Genomic DNA, 25,717 nt, shown 5'->3' with positions numbered 1-25,717 from the left:
TTGAACAGGAAATTATTCTATTTGAATTTCAGCAATGAATAAATGAATGATGTGTATCCAAACTACTAAGTAACAATTCTAATAATTTCAATTAATTATAATGTATTATTAATGCTTAATATAAAGTTAGAAACAATATTTTCATATAAATTCATATTTACATTTTCATGAACTACTGATCTGTTGACTAATAAATTGTTAGGTCATAATATCTAGCGCATCAACAAATGTTATGGAACTGAACCTGTGATTATGAGAGAGAGTGAATTAACAGGACAATGGGATACTTGGTCAAAATGTATCAATGTACACTTCACAACTAAATCAGAGAACACTGGTGCTGCAAGACAGCCAAGCTAATTTCACCTAAATGAAATAAATAAATCCCTGAAACAACACTGACAAACATGGGGTCTCTTCCATTTGAGAATGGCATCCATTTACAGCACTGATTGGTTTACTTAGAGCATAATGAGCCAGAGTCTAAACCACAAACACCACACGGAATCACAACATTTACTGCAAGACCTGTTAATTAAGTTATAGAGGGAATTGTTCAGGGAAATGTGCCATCAGCGGAACAAAAATATGGGATTGCACAAATATTTTCTATTTCAAAACAGGTGTCTAGAACATTCCCCACCATCAGCCATTGGTCAAACAAACAGATACTGTAGCCCCACTCCAAACTTACACCATTGGTTGAGCCAGTGGTTGCTGGTCAGGCTGGTTGCAATGCTCAAACAAACAGCAATGTTTTGAAAGTATGACAGAGCCATTTTTTTAACAATAAACTGGGAAAATATATATATTTTTAACATCCAAAGAATAACACACTTCAGTTTAAAGGTTTGCTGTGAATTCAGAATGTACCTACGGGGTAGTTCAGCAAAGAGCCGAATGCAGTGATGATATAGTCTGCCTTCAGACCTATGACCTATTCCACATCCTTCACCCATTGTCCCATTTCTATTTGCTCTGTTTGGCAGAACTCCATTTCGTGGACCCAACCCCTCCTCAGTAACACCTCATGTGGAGACAGGTAGGGTATAAACTTACACTTTTCCTCCTTGACTAGTTCCATCAAAAAATCATAAAAAAATAAAATAAAATCCATATCTTTGTTAAAGGACCGGCTCACCCTAAAAATTCTGTGATCATTTATTCACCCACAAACCCATATGAATTGGAACACAAAAGCAGATGTCTTGCAGAATGTCCAAGTTGCTCTTTTCAATATGACCAGCAGCTGTCAAGCTCCAAAAAGTACAAAAGAGTGCAATACAAGTATAATAAGTTTGAATATGCATAAGTGTAAATGAGATTTGAGAGCTACAGCAGAGGGTCAGATATTCAGCTATAACAATTAAGGTTTTTTGTCTGTTACTCACAAATAGCAATCATATGCCCTCAGAAGACTTAGAAAACAGCATATTAATATAGAATACCTTTATGGCACTTTTTTGTCCATGCAGGAGATTTACAGAACTTAGTCATTGTAATTTTCCTTGTATGTGAATACTGCAAAAACAATTCCCTTTTGTGTCCTACGTAATAAAACAGAAAGTCTTAAAAGTTTAAAACTAAATTTTCATTTTTAGTTGAACAATCCATTTAATTTAGAAGTGCACAAGCGCAAAGTTAGAACATATAACAACAACCTGCAAAGGTCACGTCTTATATCTGCCTGCGAGATAATGAATCTCACGATGAGGGCGTTATACCTTTTTAAAAAACATTAGGCACGATTCAATTTGTGGAAGGCACATCAGAAATTTTGCAGAGGATTTTCTTTCAAATTACAGAAAAGCAGATGAAATGGGATGGTTGAATCACAGCTGTACCTGAAAGAAACCCACGGGTGCAGTCGTGCGGTGCCAATGCTATTTTCTCGCTACTACGTTTCCATAAAATATCTCAGTGCACGTCAATGCACAATTGAGCACTCCATTCTGATTATTTACGCCTACAGGAGTCTTAAACTTAATATAGCTTATAAACAGCTTTAATGAGTTGAAGATGATGGCGGCCACATTAGCTGTGAACGTCTCTGCTGGAGAGTGTAAACAGATGTGAATAATTACTGTACTTTACTGTACTTTGTCCTAATGTGGTGGGTGATATGAAGAACCATGTGTGAATTAGATCAGACTTATAGGTGAAGTGTGAAAATACTTTCTTCTAATCCAGTTTAATATGCAAAGACTACTATAAGTATGCTATTCGTAGGTCAACTTTCCTAAGAGTGCATACACTGTGGCTCTTTCAACATTGATCTGTTTGATTGAGCGGACTTAAATGCCAACTTCCGACCATCAACCGATGGTGGCTGTTTGAGGCGAGACTACCTGTTTGTCCGAACAATGATATTTGCATACTTTTTACACCTTGAAGGAAAAAGATAACATTGTATGTTCAATAAAGACATAAAAATATATCATTGTTGGTGTTATTTGTTTAAACAGACTATGTTTGGCTTTAGTTCTGACTTGACTTGAGAATCATTTAAAATGATATAACGAATTTATGCAGAAATCCAGGTAAATCTAAAGGGTTCACATACTTTTTTCTGCAACATTTCAGTTTTCTACTTTTAAACATATTCTACTACATTTAGACTATTTATTTATCTAATCAGTTAAACATTGTGTTAAATTATTTGTGTATAATCTAATTCATATTCATGAACAAAGCTTTAACCACTCCCTAACATCACAACCAGCACTTCTGTGTATCCCCCGTTTCTTAGTTCTTTGTAGTTGCTTCTTATTTCTTGTCTTTTGTACTTTTTTATAGAAAGATGTCTTTATGTGCCTGCACTTTGTCCTAGTCCTGTCCCTAAAACGTTGTCATGGAAAAAAAAATCCCTCAGTACATCTGATGCACATTTTTCACAGCTTTGTCTAAATGGACCTGATCATGACATGGTTAGCTGGCTGGCATCGCTACCGGAGTGGAAGGGTATATAGTGGATGGGTCTATAGCTCACCGGAGAGCCCCTGTGTGTGAGTGGGACAATTGACAGTAATCTCCCCCTGAAAGCAAAGGCAAGTCTGCAATAAATGAGAGTGGAGAGGCTTACGATGTCAGTAGTGTTAGAGAGAGAGAGAAGACACTCTCAAACTCCTCTTCATAAAGCTCTGCTTCACACTTCCCTCACACCAAATATTAATAAGCTTCACTCTGTTGCCTGATGTTGACTTTTACTTCCTATCTCTCCAAGAGCTACTCTGCTTTCCTAGTCTTCTCTAACATGTAGTCTTTTTTTTTCTATCTCTAGGGGGGAAAATATATTAAAAAATAAAAATAAAAAAAAGGTTACTATGAAAACTAAAAGGAGTTTTATAGATTAGCCCCATCCACACTATTACTGTTGAAGTCAGAACTTTACATACACATTTGCCAAATACATTTAAACTCAGTTTTTAACAATTCCTGACATTTAATTGTAGAAAACGTTCCCTGTCTTAGGTCAGTTAGAATCTCTACTTTTTTTAAGAATGTGAAATGTCAGAATGATAGTAGAGAGAATGATTTATTTCAGCTTTTATTTCTTTTATCACATTCCCATTGGTTCAGAAGTTTACATACACTTTGATAGTATTTGGTAGCATTGCCTTTAAATTGTTTAACTTGGGTCAAACATTTTGGGTAGCCTTCCACATGAACTTCTCACAATAAGTTGCTTGAATTTTGGCCCATTCCTCCATACAGAATTGGCGTAACTGAGTCAGGTTTGTAGGCCTCCTTGATCGCACATGCTTTTTCAGTTCTGCCTACAAATCAGATTGAGGTCAGGGCTTTGTGATGGCCACTCCAATACCTTGACTTTGTTGTCCTTAAGCCATTTTGCTACAAACTTTGGAGGTATGCTTGCGGTCATTGTCCATTTGGAAAACCCAATTGCGACCAAGCCTCTGTTTTGAGATGTTGTTTCAATATATCCACATAATTTTCCTTCCTCATGATGCCATCTATTTTGTGAAGTGCACCAGTCACTCCTGCAGCAAAACACCCCCACAACATGATGCTGCCACCCCCATGCTTCACGGCTGGGATGGTGTTCTTCGGCATGTAAGCCTCACCTTTTTTCTACAAACATTACAATGGTAATTATGGCCAAACATTAAAATTATTGTTTCATCAGACCAGAGGACATTTCTCCAAAAAGTAAGAGCTTTGTCCCCATGTGCACTTGCAAACTGTAGTCTGGCTTTTTATGGTGGTTTTGGAGAAGTGGCTTCTTCCTTACTGAGCATGTCGATATAAGACTTTTTTTACTGTGGATATAGATACTTGTCTACCTGTTTCCCTCAGCATCTTCACAAGGTCCTTTGCTGTTGTTCTGGGATTGATTTGCACTTTTCGCACCAAATTATGTTAATCTTTAGGAGACAGAATGCGTCTCCTTCCTGAGCACTCTGATGGCTGCATAATCCCATGGTGTTTATACTTGCCTACTTTTCTTTGTACAGATTAACATTGATGAAAGGATGAACCAGACTTGTGGAGGTCCACAATCTTTTTTCTGAGGTATTGGCTGATTTCTTTTCATTTTCCCATGATGTCAAGCAAAGATGCACTGAATTTGATGGTAGGCCTTAAAATACATCTAAAGGTACACCTCCAATTCACTCCAATTAGCCTATCAGAGGCTGATAAAAGGCACAGTTAACTTGTGTATGTTATAACGTGTATGTTAACTTCTGACCAACTGGAACTGTGATATAGCCAATTAAAAGTGAAATAATATGTCTGTAAACAATTGTTGGAAAAATTACTCGAAAAATGTGTTGTCCTAAACGACTTGCAAAACTATAGTTTGCTAATATGATATCTGTGGAGTGGTTAAAAAATGATTTTTAATGACTTCAACCTACAGTTAGTGTATGTAAGCTTCTGACTTCAACTGTACATATATATAACCTCTAATCCACACTAAAACAGAGCATTTTGAAAACATACTTTGGAAAATAATGACAATAGAAAATGGAAAACTGAGTTTTCAGACCAAAATTGTGGAGAGCGTTATTGAAATTCGATGGAGGAAAACAAAATTCAAGTGTGGAAGAGAGGCTTAAAATGGGCTTACGGGCATAGGAGGACCTTTTTGGGTTTCAAAAATATTTGTTTAAAAAAAGGGTATTAGTGCTTTAAAAACACATAACCAATATACTGATCACAAGAATGTATAATGCAACATAACTTTTTAATGGATAAATCTCACGACACCTGTCAAGAACAGTAAAGTGATGTGTAAAGTTGACCATTACACATCCCTGAAACCCAAAGAAGAGAAGAACAAGACTACAGTGAGAAAGACAAACATAATTCCTCAAAACTATTCTCATTTAAAGGGGTAGTTCACACCAAAAACAAAATTCTATCATCAATTACTTACCCTCATATTGTTCCAAACCTGTATGACTTTCTGTCTTTCATAGAGCACAAAAGTAGATGTTAAGAATAGAAGAAATTAAAGTCATATGTGATATAGTGAATACAAGTTATGTTTATGTATATTTCAATTTTCTATATAAAATTGCTAAATGTTATTTTTCTAATACTGCTAAATATTGTTAGATTCCTATTTGTGCTTTATGTTAAAAAAAAAGAGTGTTATGTGCATTTAGTGCATTAATTATTTTCATTTGACATACCTGCGTTATGACATCATTGCACGCTTCATTTGGGTGCGCGCCTGCCATCACAGCAGCATTCTTCATTTAATTATATTATACATCTTTTCAGGCAACTGGGCAACAAAATGCACAAAACACACTTCTGTTTGAGTATAAACACTGTTAAATGGAATACTAATGAGTTGTACGAGATGAAAGCAGTTCTTTTCACTTTATTAATTATTTGTCATGAGTTCAGTGCGGCCGAGTACATGTTAGCATGGGTGCTCCATGATTAGCGCGACAGCCCCCAATATGCAATAAATGGTCAAAATATAGCGATTTAATTCGAGTTGATAATGTTGTTTCAGGGTTATGAATTATTATCGACTTACATATTTGGTCATTTAACCCCCCTGTGATCTCTGCTAACTGTGAGTTATATGTTACATTTAGCTGAGTGAATTTCATATATGTCTTAATTGAATGTAATACATCAGACAATGGACTTAGCAGTATTCACATTGAGGATGTGGTTGACGTACTAACTGCATGGCTACATTCATTCATTTCATGTCATATGTATTAAGGATATATGTATTAATGAAAACGTTATATATTGTTTCAGTGCTTATGAGTACTTCTGGAAATCTTATTCTGCTTGTAAAGAATATGAGGTTTGAGTGTCACTCTGTCAGTTGTAAATACTGCATATGGAAAATGTTTGAAGTTATTTGTGTTTATATCCAGTCATTACTATGCAAAGACATGATACCTGTAATGATAATGTGCTGAACTGTTGTAAAATGCATAATAATGCTGTTATTGGAATTTATAGTAAATACAGCGATGAGAAGCCATCACATCAGCATTCTTCGTTTAATGATATTATACTTCTTTTCAGGAGTACTACACATACAGGCTTGGAACGATGTGAGGAGGAATAAATGAGATAAAAAAAAAAAAAAAACACGTCCTTTTGTATTTGTACTGTATTTCATAGTTCCTGGACATTTCCCTTATATCAGTGAATTCATCCTCCACATCTATCGGTGTGCAACTTTTATTTTTAGACATATTTCAGAATGTGATAATTCATAATTCTGAATCTATCGACATCTGATCAGATCAGCTGTTCTGGGGTTTAAAATCCTCTTTGTGTCTCTCCTCTCTCCCTTACATGACAGAAAACCTTCACTTGTAATTTTGAGCCTTGGTGGGACAAAGTGTTTTACAGGCTCTTCAGGAATATTTTACCCCAAAATGAAAACCATTAACTTGCCACCAATGTCATTCCAGTCCAGTATGATTTTCTTCTGTGAAACACACACACACACACACACACACACACACACACACAAAAAATCTTATTTGGAATATCCAAGCAGCTCTTTACATGTAATAAATGTGAATGGTGAATTTTACTGCCGAGCTCCAAAAGTGAAAAAAAAAAACAGTATCATAACTTTTTTTCATTTATCTGGTGAGCTGTATATCATAGCTTTGTATGAAGAATATCTTCTTTGTGTTTCACAGAAGAAAATAAAAATCATACAGTTTTGGATTTACATAGGTGCAGTGGCGGCCCATACATTTTAAGTCTAGTCCTTCAGTGCAAATCATGCCATTAAGAAAACAGTTTCACAATGAATAAAAAACTGTTTCATACATTACGTGGTCAACTAATAATACCAATTACCATTTTAAAAACACATCCATGCACCAAAGCCAGAAACAAGGATGTCTAGTATGAAGAAAAGGCTATCAGTTTGCTTGAAGTGAAAATCAGTCCACATTTCCTTTTTAATTAATCAATAGCACGCTTGTGCAGAACATCTAAGGTCTTTACATCCACGAGGATCACTTTCTCAATGGTGTTGTGGCAGTGAAGACAGCCATCTCGTCAGCAAGATCACATGCTCTTCGCTTTCAAATTACGCACATCATTTAAAGTGTGATTGTGTCACTCAAGGCCAGCTAGAGGGCTTGGACTAGGGCATATCCTAAAGACCACACCCACCTAGAACAAATAAATTAATCTGATTTGCTGATGAATCTGACAATCTGACTTTAGATGCATATTAATTTGCAGTGTTGAGGAATTCTGCAGAAATTCTGAAGGCCTGACTGGGTGGAACTCTGACTCACGCAGTGCTTCGGCTAAGGAGCATGCAATTTGCATCGAGGGATTAATTCTGATTGGATAAACTTTTCTTTTTTTTTTTTTTTTGCTATTCGTTTGTAGATGAATTAGGAGTGGAAATTGATTGAAAATACACTACCAGTCAAAAGTTTTGAAACACTTGACTGAAATGTTTCACATGATCTTAAAAATCTTTTGATCTGAAGGTGTGTGATTAAATGTTTGAAATTTGTTTTGTAGACAAAAATATAATTGTGCCACCATATTAATTTATTTCATTATAAAACTAATATATTATATATAAAAAAAGTTTTTGAAATTGATGACTTGGACCAAATAATTAAGAAAAGAAGCCAATAAGTGCCCAACATAGATGGGAACTCCTTCAATACTGTTTAAAAAGCATCCCAGGGTGATACCTCAAGAAGTTTGTTGAGAAAATGTCAAGAGTACATTTCGGAAAATTGTAGGTAAAGGCTGACAACTTTGAAGATGCTAAAATATAACACAGTTTTGATTTATTTTGTATTTTGTTTAGTCGCAACATAATTCCCTTAGTTCCATTTATGTTATTCCATAGTTTTGATGACTTTAATATTATTATAAAATGTGAAGAAAAAAATAATTAATAAAGAATGATTGTGTTTCAAAACTTTTGACCGGTAGTGTACATAGGCAAAAACGTGAATGAGAATGAAAGAATTAAAAAACATTTATTTTTTTAGGCATGTTACACCAGCAGAGAAGGCTTTGCTGGCCCTGATAAATTGCCACTGCATGGGTGTGATTAAATAATGCCTGTATTTTTGTATCAACTATACCTTTAAGACAATTAAGAGTTCACCTCAAGGTCTGCAAGGTCAGTCTCAAGTGTTTGTAAAGAGTCCAACAACCCTTGGAAAACTGTTTTAATGCAGTGAGCTACAGAAAGAAATCTGCACTTTGGACTCAGTTTGATTCGTTCTGTGAGGTTCTTTCACAAAAATTTCCATTTTCATTCAATTCTGATTCCAATATTGTGAGCCTCCATTAATCTAGGCAACAGGAACAAAAACATCTCATCTTCCTTTTAGTTTTTTGTGATCATTCAGAAATAGCAATTACATCTGGCAATTACATCTTACAAACCCTGCCATAAACCAGTTTTGTCAAAAACACTGTCCCCACCCCTTCTTTAAAGTATGCCAATGGATAAGTATAACGTGGTTGAAGCCAGACTGAAAATAATTAGCTACAGGAAAGATTTTAGGCCAATATTCTGAATAAAGACTGCAAATTACAGTTCATAGTTAAAAAAAGTGCTGTAGCACTACCAGTAATGGTGATGCCATGCTGCTTTTATATACCAACATAATTAATTGGTAAAACAAACAAAAAAAAAAAAAAAAAAAAAATAACGCCATATTTATTTATACTCTGCTTTCTATTTTCAAATAAAAGCAATCAAATCTTTTGTGGAACACAAAATGAGAAATTGTAAAGAATGTCTGAGCATCTTAAAATGAAAGCATACAGGTGAAACTCGAAAAATTAGAATATCGTGCAAAAGTTCATTAATTTCAGTAATTCAACTTAAAAGGTGAAACTAATATATTATATAGACTCATTACAAGCAAAGTAAGATATTTCAAGCCTTTATTTGATATAATTTTGATGATTATGGCTTACAGCTTATGAAAACCCCAAATTCAGAATCTCAGAAAATTAGAATATTACATGAAATCAATAAAAAAAAAGGATTTTAAATACAGAAATGTCGGCCCTCTGAAAAGTATAATCATGCATATGTACTCAGTACTTGGTTTGGGCCCCTTTTGCATTAATTACTGCCTCAATGCGGCGTGGCATGGATGCTATCAGCCTGTGGCACTGCTGAGGTGTTATGGAAGACCAAGATGCTTCAATAGCGGCCTTCAGCTCTTCTGCATTGTTTGGTCTCATGTCTCTCATCTTTCTCTTGGCAATGCCCCATAGATTCTCTATGGGGATCAGGTCAGGCGAGTTTGCTGGCCAATAAAGCACAGTAATACCATGATCATTGAAACAGGTTTTGGTACTTTTGGCAGTGTGGGCAGGTGCCAAGTCCTGCTGGAAAATGAAGTCAGCATCTCCATAAAGCTTGTCTGCTGAAGGAAGCATGAAGTGCTCTAAAATGTCCCGGTAGACGGCTGCATTGACTCTGGACTTAATAAAGCACAGTGGACCAACACCAGCCGATGACATGGCTCCCCAAACCAACACAGACTGTGGAAACTTCACAGTGGACTTCAAGCATCTTGGATTGTGTGCCTCTCCATTCTTCCTCCAGACTCTGGGACCTTGGTTTCCAAATGAGATGCAAAATTTGCTCTCATCATAAAAGAGGACTTTGGACCACTGAGCAACAGACCAGTTCTTTTTTTTCTTTAGCCCAGGTAAGACGTTTGACATTTGAAGCCCATGTCCAGGACCCGTCTGTGTGTGGTGGCTCTTGATGCAGTAACTCCAGCCTCAGTCCACTCCTTGTGAAGCTCCCCCACACTTTGAATGGCCTTTTCCTGACAATCCTCTCCAGGCTACGGTCATTCCTGCTGCTTGTGCACCTTTTTCTTCCACACTTTTCCCTTCCACTTAACTTTCTATTAATGTGCTTTGATACAGCACTTTGAGAACATCCAACTTCTTTTGCAATTACCTTTTGAGGCTTTCCCTCCTTGTGGAGGGTGTCAATGATGGTTTTCTGCACAACTGTCAGGTCAGCAGTCTTCCCCATGATTGTGAATTCAACTGAACCAGACTGAGAGACCATTTAAAGGCTCAGGAACCCTTTGCAGGTGTTTAGCTGATTAGAGTGTGACACTTTGAGCCTACAATACTGAACCTTTTCACAATATTCTAATTTTCTGAGATTCTGAATTTGGGGTTTTCATAAGCTGTAAGCCATAATCATCAAAATTATATCAAATAAAGGCTTGAAATATCTTACTTTGCTTGTAATTAGTCTATATAATATATTAGTTTCACCTTTTAAGTTGAATTACTGAAATTAATGAACTTTTGCACGATATTCTAATTTTTCGAGTTTCACCTGTATTACTTTTACGTTTTTTCTTTCTGATGGAGTAAAATGATAGCTGTGTGCTTTCATTGGATGGAAAAAAGTGACATTCTATAAAATCACCACTTGGAATGACACAAGTATGAGTACATAAAATGGGGCGGCTGTGGCTCAGGTGGTAGAGTGGGTCGGCCGCTAATCGCAGGGTTGTCAGTTCGATTCCTGGCCCACACGACTCCACATGCCGAAGTGTCCTTGGGCAAGACACTGAACCCCAAGTTGCTCCCAATGGCTAGCGCCTTGCATGGTAGCTCTGCCGCCATTGGTGTATGAGTGTGTGTGTGTGTGTGTGTGTGTGAATGGGTGAATGGGACACAATGTAAAGTGCTTTGGTAACCTCTAAGGTTAAAAAAGGCACTATATAAGTGCAGACCATTTACCAAATAATGACAGTATTTCAATTTTAGGTGACCAATTCCTTTAACATATATTATTATACTCTGGTTTGATATACATAGGGCAGCAAGCATAACTGTATCCTTTACAATTGTAAAGGGAGATGACATCTCATCCCACAAATAAACGTTCCATTTTCTATTTCTTCATGATTTTGACTCCTTCCTGCCTCTAATGCCTATTGTAAATACAATGCCCCTCTGCATGCTTGCCACTGTTTAAGATCATTACCATCATTACACATAATCACACACATAATGTAATCTTGGTGGTTTCAGTGGGAGCAATGTTTAGACATAGGCTTCAGGCCCCCAATATCTCCAAAACCCCAATTATCATCTATTCAACAAAATGAGGTCGTATCTTCAGTACATAATATCTCGATCGCGATACGCAAGTGAGATGTATTTTGTTGTTTGCGTGTTCCAGTCTTAATAAGATAAAAACTCTTTGGCAGAGATGGAAGGATTCTGAAGAACTGTAATGTGAGAATTTCATGAGATCCATTGTGACTGAGAAGGGAAGCAGAAGACATTCCTAATGAGGCACTAAGTGATTGAGAGATGGAGGACTAGGGCATTTCTGTCAGAAACAATCAGCTCTCACCATGTGCTTTTGGTAAAGTCAATGTGATTTCAAGGAACTCTCATGCTATTTGATGTATTACAACTAGAGTTGGGCGATAGAGCTAAAAAAAATAAAAATAAAGTATAGTATAAAATTATCATATATTATATTTTGTAAATATTTTCAATAAATAGCTTAATATTTGTATGCGTATTTGCTCCAAATGGCTTAAAAGGGTTATTTATTTCAAGCAGAGGCACCATCATTTCAACCAAACAACGAGTATATTTAAAAATTAAAATAAAAAAGTAATAATCTAGGTAAAGGGGCCTGGGAAGCTCAGCGAGTATTGACGCTGACTACCACCCCTGGAGTCACAAGTTCGAATTCAGGGTGTGCTGAGAGACTCCAGCCAGGTCTCTTAAGCAACCAAATTGGCCCGGTTGCTATGGAGGGTAGAGTCACATAGGGTAACCTCCTTTTGGTTGCGATTAGTGGTTCTCGCTCTCAATGGGGCATGTGGCAAGTTGCGTGATTATCGCGATAGCATGAGCCTCCACATGCTGTGAGTCTCCGCGGTGTCATGCACACTGAGCCACGTGATAAGATGCGCGGATTGGTGGTCTCAGAAAGGAAGGCAACTGAGATTTGTCTTACCCAGATTGAGGTAACCGCGCCACCATGAGAACCAACTAAGTAGTGGGAATTGGGCATTCCAAATTGGGAGAAAAGGGGAAGAAAAATGTATTCACATTTTTTTTAAATCTATGTAAAAAATAATCAAGACCGTTTTCCATTTAAGGTACACTATACAGTATATACACTATACATATAAACTCAGCAAAAAAGAAACGTCCCTTTTTCAGGACACTGTATTTCACAGATAATTTTGTAAAAATCCAAATAACTTTACAGATCTTGATTGTAAAGTGTTTAAACAAAGTTTTGCATGCTTGTTCAATGAACCATAACCAGTTAATGAACATGCACCTGTGGAACATTGTTAAGACACTAACAACTTACAGATGGCAGGCAATTAAGATCACAGTTATAAAAACGTAGGACACTAAAGAGACCTTTCTACTGACTTTGAAAAACACTAAAAGAAAGATTTTTGCTCATCAGCGTGAACGTGCCTTAGGCATGCTGCATTGAGGCATGAGGACTGCAGATGAGGCCAGGGCAATTAATTGCAATGTCTGTACTGTGAGACATGTACAGACATACTGTACTGTTGATGTACTCCACTGCAGCCACACAATTGGCTGATTAGGTAATCACATGGATGATTGTTGGTGCCAGATGGGCTGGTTTGAGTATTTCTGTAACTGCTGATCTCCTGGGATTTTCACATGATAAAATGCGTAGATTGACTGTCTCAGAAATGGAGGCAACTGAGACTTGTCCTCCGCAACCTGGATTGAGGTGAGTAACTGCGCCTCCACGAGGACCTACTAGTTTGGAATTGGGAGAAAAGGGGATAAAAATGTATAAAAAATAAAATAAAATCTAGGTAAAAATAATCAACAGTTTTCCATTTAAGGTACACTATTGCTAGTTACAGCTACAATACTACAGCTAATTGTCTAATTGTCTAAAGGCTTGACATCATTGTCTGGAATTGTCCAAACTGCTTAAAGGCACAGTTAACTTATTGTATGTACATTTCTGACGCACTGGAATTGTGATATAGTCAATTAAAAGTGGAACAATCTGTCTGTAAACAATTACTAATGTCATGCACAAAGTAGATGTCTTAAACGATTTGCCAAAACTATAGTTTGCTAATATGAAATCTGTGGAGTGGTTAAAAAAGTTGTTTTAATGACTTAAAGTTACATACTTAATGTATGTAAACTTTTGACTTCAACTATATATATATATATATATATATATATATATATATATATATATATATATATATATATATATATATATATATATATATATATATACCTACATATGTTCTTTACTAAAATATGTAAATATATGAAAGTATATTAATTCAGAGTTTTGAATCTGAAAACTGACAGTTTGAACTCACTAAAATGAATTGAACGTATTAACGATTCAATCGCTGTTCTTTAGAAAACATCAAATGACACAAAATGGTAAAATCACAATCATATTATTATAATCACAATATTCACAATGTTTAAATTGTAAATACCTACATTTTATATTGGCAGCTAAATCAATGCATATATGGGAATTTCACCAATCCTTAAATGCAACATGAATCAACACCTCAAAGTCTTTTGATTAGTGAGTATAACCTTTTTCAACTATCCTTTTCACATTAAAATACAAAATGGAGAAAATAGAGTTGCTGTGATATTTAGATTTTATTAAAAGCACCCCATGTTGTATCATCCAGATATGAGACAGGAACTCTCCACCCACCGTTCTCCAATTCAGCCACTCTGCCTGACTCAAAAAGACAAGGGCAGTGAAGTGAAAGCACACAGCATGATTCAAAAAGTTAAACTCATTATTAATTAAACAAGTCATTAAATCATACAATAATTAGACACCCACCTCTCATCAGACACATCTCTACAAGCTGGCAATAACACAGTAATTACCACCTTTTTTTAAATTGAACCTCCACCAAACAAGCCAGTGTGTGGTTTGTGAATAAACGCTCTCCATTGCTAACCAATAACCAGCCCGTGTAAAAATAAAAGACACCAATTTAATATGTTTGGAATAAGATAAACACAATAAAAACATCTTACTAATTGCTCTATCAAATATAGTTCAATAGTTTAACTGTAGGTTTTAACTGTTGTTTTAATGGTTGATAAGTAACATAGTTTTCCAAAATAGTGTGTGTATATCAACTATTTCATGACGGCTTCCATTGGGGCTCATCCAAAAATATTTCTGAGTTGTAACTATTCATTTTATAAACATTTATATATTTTATATTTATATATACTGTATATACCACACAAAGAAATATCCACATGATGAAAGTGTGGTATTACACTTGGTGCATATCATCACTGATTCTCAATAGTGCATCTCAAACACATAATGTTGAAACCTGCTAAATAGCTGTGATGGTATTCTGGCATTTCTACAAACCAAAACTGCCAGTGTGTCAAGACTAATGAACTATGTATGAAACTGGTACTTGAGTTCGTTAGTAATATATATATATTTTAAGTAGTCTAAGTAACTGCTAAGGCATATGAAGCATGCACTTCCATCATGTCTTAAATGTTGTGTTGCCATATGCAGCATATATATATACATATATATATATATATATATATATATATATATATATATATATATATACACACACACAATTGGTTTGACTGATTTTAAAAAAGTGCTCCCTAATCTTTGTGTTTGTGTGCTTGGGAGTTCCCTTTCGAGAGGTCTCTCCTATTGTGTAAGTAGCTTACGCTATGGGGAAAACTCAGTTTCTCGAGAAATATTGAAGTCTTTATGTAAAACGCATTGCAGCTGCACAGCAGACAGCAATGAGCGAGGAACCTCGGTCATTGGCTGAGCTGCGGCAACTTGCTCGAACCAATGACGGGGCGACTCTGAACGCGTGACCAATGAGCGCGCTTCGTGCTCGCGCGCTCAGAGCCCGCCAAGATGGGCGTGGCTAAGGCTATATATTAGGCGCCCCGTCATGAGAGTTCTTTAGATTTAATCTCCTTCAGCAAAGACCTTCTCTTCGCTGGATCCTCTGGATTATTGGAGTCTTTTCAGCCGCCATCGACAAGCCTACAGCAGGACTGCTACGAGGACGCCGGCGCCTTCAGCCGCCTTCAAAGCCTTCTGCTACGCCATCCGGCGCGCATCACCTTTGATATCCTTTTACTGAAAGCTACTTTGCAAGTGTTCGCCTCTGCGACGCTTTTGTCTTTTAGTGAAAGATCAAATTCGAGGCGTTGTTTCAAATGCCTTCGACCTTTGACGCTGCATCCGACGACTGGCCTGGCTCGGCCTTAGACCCCACACCGTCGACATTAGCGGACACGAGCACGAGCACCAGCATGGACTCAGAGATTGTCCGCATCCTGTCTAAAGCCGTGGAAGACCTCGGGCTCGACTGGTCTTCTCCGGAAGAACCCACCCGCAGCCGGCTGGACGAGTGGTTCCTGCAGGGGTGCCGGCAGGCCCTCGACAGAGACCCTCCCTTTCTTCCCGAAGTTCACGACGAACTCACAAAGTCGTGGAAAGCCCCGCACTCTGCTCGCCTGAAGCCTTCTTTCTCTTCCTCGCTCTCCTCGGTGGACGGCGCGAGAGAAAGAGGCTACGAGGGAACCCCGCCCCTCGAGGAGGCTGTGGCCAACCATCTGTGCCCACCCTCCACCGCTGGATGGAAAGCCAAATCTTCTCATCCCTCGAAGCCCTGCCGATCTACCTCAGCTCTCGCCGGTCGCGCATACGCCGCCAAGCTGCGTCAGCGCTACATTCCATGGCTGTTCTGCAAGTCTATCAGGCCAAACTTCTCCACACCATGGACAAGTCTGGACCTGAACCTGAGGCTTTCAAGGACCTGCGCAGCGCCACTGATGTAGCCCTGCAAGCCACAAAGGCCACCGCCCAATCCATCGGCCGGGCCATGGCTAACCTGACTGTCCTTGAGCGCCATCTGTGGTTGACGCTAACAGAAATGAAGGACGCGGATAAGGCGCCATTCCTGCCTATCGCTCCAAGCGGCCTGTTCGGACCGGCGGTAAGAGAGTTCGCTGAACGCTTCACTGAAGCTCGGAAGGATTCGCAAGCTATGCGTCACTTCCTGCCCAAGCGCTCCAGCTCGTCAAACCTGAAACGGACGCTCGACACCGCTCGCGTTCCGCTAACCGAAAGCAGCCGCCTGAGCGACGGGGACCTCGGCCAAGAAGACCTCGTGCTGAACCCGGAGCCTCGTAAGTCTTCCTAGCCATAGGAAGAAAAAGAGAGAGTGCGTGTCTCGCAAAAGCTGGACCACTCTCTCCAAAACGTGTAAAACATTACCCAGTCCCCTTACAGGCGGCTGGAAATGTCTGTACAGCAGTCAATGGGCCAGTCACAGAACACGCTCACCTGCAATCAAACGCCGTTTTAACGGCAACACACAGAAATCACAAAAAGAGTCATTTTCTGCCTGTGTCACTAAGGGGTCACGTGTCCACACTAAATTGCGCATTCCCACATATCAATACTGTCCAAACAGTGCCGAATACTTCCCCAGCTCAAGCTGGACGCCCCATAAATGTAGATCGTGTGCCTATTGTCATGTATGCACCACTACACACAAGCACTGTTCCCACAGTTATAAACACTTCCCCAGTAAAAGTGGGAAATACTATAAAGGTAGTGCGCGTGCCTGCTGTCATGCATGCACCCCTACACACAAACACTGTATGCATGGCCAAAAACCCCCCGCCGCGAGCGGGAGGCTTTATGAAAGTGGCGCGCATGCCTACTACAGTATATGCACCCCCACCCATAAGCGCTGCCCATACAGTTTCAAACAGTTCTCTGGCTCATGCCGCGAGCATCACAGATGCGATGCGCGAGCCAAGAAACTCCCCGCTAAGAGCGGTAAGCTTTATGAAAGTGGCGCGCGTGCCTATTACAATGTATGCACCCCCACCCGTAAACACTGTCTATACAGTTTCAAACATTTCTCCAGCTCATGCTGCGAGCATTACGAAGATAGCGCGCGTGCCTGTAATCTCACACGCACCCCTGCACTCGGCACTCAACAAAGCTGCTCAGCGCGCGCCCGCGCCTCTGAGAGCTGTAAGCTCAGTGTTAACACAAGGCGATTCGCCGGCAGGGCCCATACGTCACTGCGACACGCCCCCAGCCAGCATTCAGCCCATATCTGTGCGAGCAAAAGCCTGGGAAAAAATCCCCGACATGCCGAAATGGGTTTTGAACATAATAAAACACGGTTACTCGCTTCAATTCGCTCGCAGACCACCCCGCTTTTCAGCGGTGGTCGAGACGAAAGTGAGGAAAGATGTTTCACATGTCCTACGCACCGAGGTGCTCAAACTGATAGAGAAGGGCTCTATAGAAACTGTTCCTCCCTCTATGAGCGAGGCGGGTTTTTACAGCCGCTATTTTCTCGTCCCGAAAAAGGACGGTGGCCTCCGCCCATCCTAGATCTCAGACATCTGAACAAAGCTTTAATGATTCGCTCGTTCAGAATGTTAACGACCAAACATATCCTCGCGCAAGTTCGCCCCGGGGATTGGTTTCTATCAGTGGATTTGAAAGACGCTTACTTTCACATTCCGATAGCGCCTCATCACAGGCCATTTCTGAGATTCAGCTTCGAGGGACAGTCATACCAGTACACAGTACTACCATTCGACCTATCATTGGCCCCCCGTACATTCAAGAAATGTATGAACGCAGCACTTTCCCCCCTGAGACAGCGGGGAGTGCGAATACTGAATTACCTCGACGATTGGCTAATCCTAGCACAATCAGAGAGTCAGTTAACGACGCACAGATCTTGGATGATCAGCCATCTAGAATGCCTGGGTCTGAGAATCAATTTTGCAAAGAGCGTGCTATCCCCCAGCCAGAATATCTCTTTTCTGGGAATAGTGCTAGACTCAGTACAGATGACGGCGCGCCTCTCATCAGAGCGCGCGCTCGCTATTCGGCGCCTTGCAACATCATTCAGAGCGGGCGCGCGCGCCCCCGTCAAACGATTTCAAAGGATGCTCGGTCTCATGGCCTCGGCATCAGCTGTACTCCAGCTAGGATTGTTGCACATGCGTCCTCTCCAACGCTGGCTCAAGAGTCGTGTCCCCACTCACAGAGCGAGTGACGGCTGTATAAAAGCCCTGACGCCCTGGAAACCTCTTCGCCTCCAGGGAAAATGCGCACTGCCCTCTTTTCTTCTCAAAGAGCACGGACGTGCTCGCCCAAGTCTGGCCGAGCCGCCCCTTGTATGCTTTTCCCCCGATCGCGATGCTACCTCAGGTCATCAGTCGGATCAGGGAGGTGAAATGTGCAGTGCTCCTGGTAGCCCCACTCTGGAAGAACCAGACGTGGTTTCCAGAACTGATGCAGACGGAACAATTATTCGTATGCTTTGGCGGCCGCACTAAAGGTCTCGCAGTTTCAAAGCAAAGAATATCGCGCTGGATAGTGGATGCTATAGCGCTGGCTTATGAAGCCAAGGGCCTTCAATGCCCCTTAGGCGTCAGAGCTCACTCTACGAGGAGCATGGCCTCCTCGTGGCCGTGGTCGAGTGGGATACCCATTGAAGATATTTGTGCGGTGGCAGGCTGGGCCTCGCCTTCGACATTTATCAGATATTATAACCTACAGGTCCCCTCACTGCATTCCAACATTCTATCAGCCTGACTGTAGTATGGACTGGAGTATGTATATGCTGAGCATTATCTCCTCCCTTATAAGGTCCGTCTCTGACTGACTTAGAGGGTCTTTTACGCATATCAGTAAATAGAAAAATCAGTACATAAGATATGTGCTTGTGTTTTTACAATGAGCGCCCCACCATGGGCCACCTTGTGGCAAAGGCGCTCTGTATTATCCCATTATATAGCTCGCCGTTGGCCAGCTCGTTGAATAATCACTTTGCTTTAAGGCTCAGGCATCTGCCTCTGGCTTTATAGAGCGAAGTCAGCACGCACGGCGTTTTGCATGGTGTTCCCATAGCGTAAGCTACTTACACAATAGGAGAGACCTCTCGAAAGGGAACGACTTGGTTACGAGTATTGCGTAAGCTGCCGTGCTTGTGCTTGGTCAGTTCGCTTCAGTCGATTGAACCTAAAGAACTCTCATGACGGGGCGCCTAATATATAGCCTTAGCCACGCCCATCTTGGCGGGCTCTGAGCGCGCGAGCGCGAAACGCTCATTGGTCGCGCGTTCAGAGTCGCCCCGTCATTGGTTTGAGCAAGTTGCCGCAGCACAGCCAATGACCGAGCTGCCTCGCTCATTGCTGTCTGCTGTGCAGCTGCAATGCGTTTTACATAAAGACTTCAATATTTCTCGAAAAACTGAGTTTTCCCCATAGCGTAAGCTACTTACGCAATACTCGTTCCCTCCTCTCAGGGAACCGAGGTTACGTTAGTAACCGAGTCGTTCACTTGGGAGTGAATCATTCTTACATACTCTTAAAACATTAAAATGACCAGTGACATACAAAGTTTATATTCAATGTAGGACTAATGAGTTACAAGTATCATGCATTATATAATCAGAATACTTTTTTGGAATGAATGTATGTTACTCATTGTGAATTTATACTTTTATACCAAAGCTGCTTTTGCAAAGAAGTACTTTTGTAGTAATTTAATTTATTGACATTTACAATAAAAAATCTCTTCCCCATGATAATCACCCAAGAAGTTAGTTGGCATGAAAGTACCAACTCTATGAATAAAAGCAAATGCAATTATGCAACGTGAAGATTTTTAAAGTAATGCTTATTCTGTATCAATAAGCAGGACAAACAACCAAGAGATAGTGTCACACTTATGTGATCATCATCAGCCAAAAACTGGAAGCGCAGGACGAATGGCAGAGGTTCCGGTTTGGCTTGACAAAGTGTGTTTTAACAAAAGCATGAGGGTTTATGACAGTGCTTTTGTAAGTAATGCGTCTCCATTTGTCTCCTGCTGCAGTGCATTTTCTTCTGCAATGATCCCTACGCTGAGCTTCTTTATGCTGCACTTGCAGCTGAGACTGTTTTCTCTTTGAAAAATCACAAATAATACAATACCCAGTGAGCAGAGAGTCCCTAGTTAATCAGAGCTCATCTATGGGTATCTGAGAAGGGGGACAACATCGTGGGAGGTTCTTCTCTCCAACTCTTTCGACTTTGGCTTTCTCAGCAGTCCCGATCTCTCTGACCCTTAGGAATTCCATAACAATGAAGAGAGACCAAGATTGAAGCATTAAAGGGATAGTTCAGTCAAAAATGTCATTCTGTCATCATTTACACACGTATGCAGGTTGTTCGAAACCAGTATGACTTTCTTTTCTCTGTGGAAACAACAGAGATGTTAGGGAGAATAGCCTCAGTCTCCATTCACTTTTACTGTATGGAGAAAAACATGATGCAATGAAAGTCAAAGAGACAAACATACTGCCTAACATCTGCTACAAAAGGTTATATATGCCTTACATATACTGATGCTTGCCTTGGAGTCACAGTAAGAACTGTATATTAAGATTTTATTTAAAGAGCATGCAGGAGATAAATTCCCTTTATAGAAATGTTCATAAACTTTCTAGCCAGTGACAAGACATTTCAAAGGTTAAAAATGAGACAATACTTCACTTTATTTTAAAAAGAAATGACCAACACCAAAATGTGTGCAGTAATGGGTTTAAAAAAAGAAAAAGATTATTGACATTTGGGGATGGATTTTAAAACTATGCAGAAGCGATGGGTCATTTGTACAATGCAATAAAATAACCTTGTATTGACTTGTGTTCAAAGAGTAACAATCACTGCAGCCAACTCTTAGAGTCTCATATAGATTTTGCGGCTTTTAAAAACTACAAGCTTTTTAAAAAAAAAAAACAATTGGGGTGGCTATGGCTCAGGTGGTAGAGCAGGTCGGCTGCCAATCAAAGGGTTGGCGGTTCGATTCCCGGCCCACACGACTCCACATATCGAAGTGTCCTTGGGCAAGACATCGAACCCCAAGTTGCTCCCAATGTAAGGTTAGCGCCTTGCATGGCAACTCTGCCGCCATTGGTGTATGTGAGGTGAGTGTGAATGTGTGTGTGAATGGGTGAATGGCGCTTTGGTAAGCTCTTTTTAGGTTAAAAAAAAAAAAGTGCTATATAAGTGCAGACCATTTACAATAAAATAAATAAATAAATAATAATAATAAAAAAGATCTCAGCCTTTCAAGTGCTGAGTGCACACCTTTTTATCTGTCCGTCCCTATATTGATATGTTACACCTTTAATAACATATTGCCATTGATTAACATTTAGTTGTTTAATACTAATACCTCACTGCTTTTAGGGCATTAGGGGTACACTTTATCAATATGAATGCCAAACACTATTTGAAGGTGAATTGTACCCCAAAAAATTTAATTTATTAAATTATGTTGCTCCAAACCTGAATGACATTCTTTCAATCTGCTAATGTCTACTTTTGTGTTCCACGGAAGGAAGAAAGTCATATGGGTTTGAAACAAAGCAAGGTTAAGTAAATGGTTTTCGTTTTCATTTTGGGTGAACTATCTCTTTAATGTATTGTAATGCTTCCTTCTTGCTGGCATAAAGTGACAATGAAATCAAAAGGGACAGTGAGAAAATCAGGGACAAAGATCACGGACCACATGACTGTATGGTGTTAAGGAGTTAATTCACTCTTTAAATGATTGAACCCGAGACAATGACTCCTGAGCTTATAGCCTAGAAACAATACTCTTATCTAACTTCCTCAACCTGCCTTCCACTTTGCATATTTTTGCATATTGCCATGGAGAAATTAGCATGTCAATCATGTGAGTGGATGACATTTAAAAAGACCATAAAGGACTTGTGTGAAATTACAGAAATTAATTGCAAACACTCAGTGCTTTCATTTTCTCTCAGAGTTTAAGTTCCTTTACATCCCTTTGTAGAGAAATCCAAAAATGCACCATATAAAAGACTCATAATTAGGATGCCAGTATTAAGAGACTCAGCATTATGAAACAATAAATTATCCTAATTCTTTCTCCCTTTGTGCCGGTACAATAACAGTCACACGGACCGCTTAAGGCAATGTTTGAATTTCTAAGATCAATGTAGGTGCAACGTAATCATGGTTTAATTTCCTTCTCTATAAAGTTGCATTATTTGAGTAGTCCGTTTATTTTCGTTTGGCCGATAAGTTTCTTAGGCCAGGAGTCATAATTAGAAATGCTTTGCAAAGTAAAGATGAGCCTCTTTGATTCATTTTAATGAGCAACAAGGGATGGTGGAACGTATATATAGCCAGAAGATGTAATCTTGAAAGAATAGATTCATTTGTTCCTTGGCTTTGTATATTAAAAAAGAGGAATGAAAAAAAGAGAGAGATTATGATTGAAGTTTAAAAATGCAGCTTGTAAATAAAAAATTACAATTAAAAGCAAGCGCCTCACTGACAAAGGCAATATGATAATCATTATTTGATTCTGATGGTAAAAGGTCAGATCTTATATAATGACTTGTAAACAGTAAGTAACAGAATGAGGGGGAAAACAGAAGGAAGAAATGAAGAAAGAAAGAAAGAGCGAAAGAAAGAAAGAAAGGAATGAATGAAGGAACAAAAAGGAAATGAAAGGTAAGCAAGCAAATCACGAAGGAAGGAAGAAAAGAAAAAATAAGTAACAGAGTGAAGCAACATAAAAGGAAATGAAAGGTAAGGAAAGAAAAGCAAAAAGAGAGGAAGGAAGGAATAATGAAGAAAAGAAAGAAAGAAAGAAAGAAATGAAGGATCAAAAAGGAAATGAAAGGTAAGCAAGCAAATAAGGAAGGAAGGAATAATGAAGAAAGGAAAGGAGAGCAAGAAACAAAGAAAAAAGGAAATGAAAGGCAAGGAAAGCAAGCAAAAAGAAAGAAAGAAAGAAAGAAAGAAATGAAGGGAAAAAAAGGAAATGAAAGGTAAGCAAGCAAATAAGGAAGGAAGGAATAATGAAGAAAGGAAAGGAGAGCAAGAAACAAAGGAACAAAAAAGGAAATGAAAGGTAAGGAAAGCAAGCAAAAAGAAAGAAAGAAAGAAAGAAAAGGAAAGCAAATCACTAAGGAAGGAATAATTAAGAAAGGAATGCAAGAAACAAAGGAAGGAAGAAAAGAAAAAATAAGTAACAGAGTGAAGGTAAGGTAAGGAAAGCGAGCAAATAAGGAAGAAAGAAAGAATGAAAGAAAGAACAAAAAAGGAAAGAAAGAAAGAACAAAAAAGGAAATGAAAGGTAAGGTAAGGAAGCGTGCAAATAAGGAAGAAAGAAAGAGAGAAAGAATGAAAGAAAGAAAGAAAGAACATAAAAGGAAATGAAAGGTAATGGGGGTGATGGGGAGGAGGGAGATATGACATAAGGAAGGAATAAAGGAAGGAAGGAATAAAGAAAGAAAGAAAGAAAGAAAATAGATTGCCATGATCGTGCTCATGAGAATGAGGTGGCCTGTATCCTGGGATTTAGCTGATATGAGAAGATGCTGGGGTGAACTGTGGGTCAACATTTGACTGCAGTGACGAGCTCAGCAGAAGGAGAACAGGGCAAAGGGAGCTGATGAAAAAACAGGGTGTCCTCCATTGAGGAGCAGTGGGCAGCCTAAGCATGAGCTGTTGGGTTAGCATGGCAAGAAACAGCAGCTGCTCAAGAAGTGGGGCTGAAAATTAGATGTGAACAAGGTTACTGGTCGAGGGGGAAAAGTTGTGGAGTGGATCATCCATAGCCATTAAATGAGGGACAGGGAGCTGCCAGTCATCCAGCAAGACAGAAAAACAGGCATTCTCCATTGTTTCTATGTGTCTGTCCACATAATAGACAACAAGATAAAGTTGTGAACACACATAACCGATTCCAATGAAAACAGCTTTGTTTCCTCTTTCTACAAGGGAAGGAGTGTCATTCCATCTTGGCTGAGTCCTCTGTCACAGACGATCTGAAAAAGAGTTCAAACAAGGAATTTCAATAGCACCAAACCCTCAGAAAAGCTCTATAAAAGACCAGAATCTCATTTGAAGGCCTCTAAAATGGTGACTAAGATTGAAGAAGAGTGTCTCTGAAACTTTCTTGTGTCAGCGGAAAAGACTGTCGGAAAAGCTTCTGTCCTCCTCCAGAGCTCAACCATTCACTCCCCTTCTCTTGTGTCTGTTTATAGGAACAGAGAGAGAACATGCAAATGTGTCATATTTCCCTCCTCCCCATCACCCCTAGCTCTTCCGCAGAAAAAAATCATTTCCAGTGCAAAATGAATCCTGAGCAGGTGTGCCGGATGACGCCTATTGATTGCCCTTTCCCACAGCTGAAGCATTCAGGAAACAAACAGACAAGCGCACGTAGCCCCGAGGTGCTTCGATGCCACTGTCAGCCACCCCTAATGCAACTTTTAATTGTTCTTTATTAACACGGCTGACATTTGGACTGCTCATCCTCTTCGAGATCTCTCACCCTCCCTGGCTCCAAAAGGGGCAGGTGGGAGAGGAAAGGAGCATGGAGAAGAGGATGGAGGAGGGGGGTGATAGGGTGGTGTGATGGCTTTCATTACCTTCACTCCCAGAACTTTCATCAAATCCAACTCAACTGAACCACATCGTACAGCAAGCGGAATTGGGGGATTTTGGAAGAGCTGTAAAAATCAAGAAAGGAAAAATGAAGCAAGAAGTAAAGGAAGGGCAAAAAGAAGAACTTCCCAAGAGAGATGAAAAGGTAGAGGAAGGAAACTTCAGAAATACCTACCCACACTAAGGATCATTCTACATCTGGAATTCTCTCTTATGTTGTGGGTTCTCCTATCTCCAGTTGTGCTGGTCTAAATGTCAATGCAAAAAAATAGGCTTTGTTCACGAAGTCAGTGTTTAGGACAACTGCATTTAGTTACAGCTGTGAACGTCCCTTCACTTTAAAAAAAAATATATATAAAAATAAAGCCATACAGTCACATACAAGTGATCATTAATCCATAGATGGCAGCTCATTGCCTTGTGGAATGAGGTAAAAACTACAGTGACCATTTGTCATCTCTTTCAATCCAAAATACTTACATACCCAGGACAGGAAAGTATGTGCTATCAGTGTTATTTCTTGGCTACATCTTCCACAGTTGTATTGAAAAATTATTGTAATTCATATTGGTGCAGCAGTGCAGGTGTTATTCGGAATATCAGGTCTTTTTAGCAATTTGACATGGTTGAATTGCACCAAAGCACTTTTAAATAGAACATTTTCAGG

General features: G+C 39.4%; 1 pseudogene; it reads right to left on the bottom strand.

Moving 5' to 3' along the window:
* Positions 1 to 25,717, bottom strand: part of LOC127635027 (dihydropyrimidine dehydrogenase [NADP(+)]-like) — a 304,510-nt pseudogene that overhangs the window by 177,206 nt on the left and 101,587 nt on the right.

The sequence above is a fragment of the Xyrauchen texanus genome, chromosome 42 (assembly GCF_025860055.1).
Source record: "Xyrauchen texanus isolate HMW12.3.18 chromosome 42, RBS_HiC_50CHRs, whole genome shotgun sequence".
Taxonomy (NCBI): domain Eukaryota; kingdom Metazoa; phylum Chordata; class Actinopteri; order Cypriniformes; family Catostomidae; genus Xyrauchen; species Xyrauchen texanus.
The sequence above is the reverse complement of the archived record's forward strand: the minus strand, read 5'-3'. Positions and strand labels throughout refer to the sequence as shown.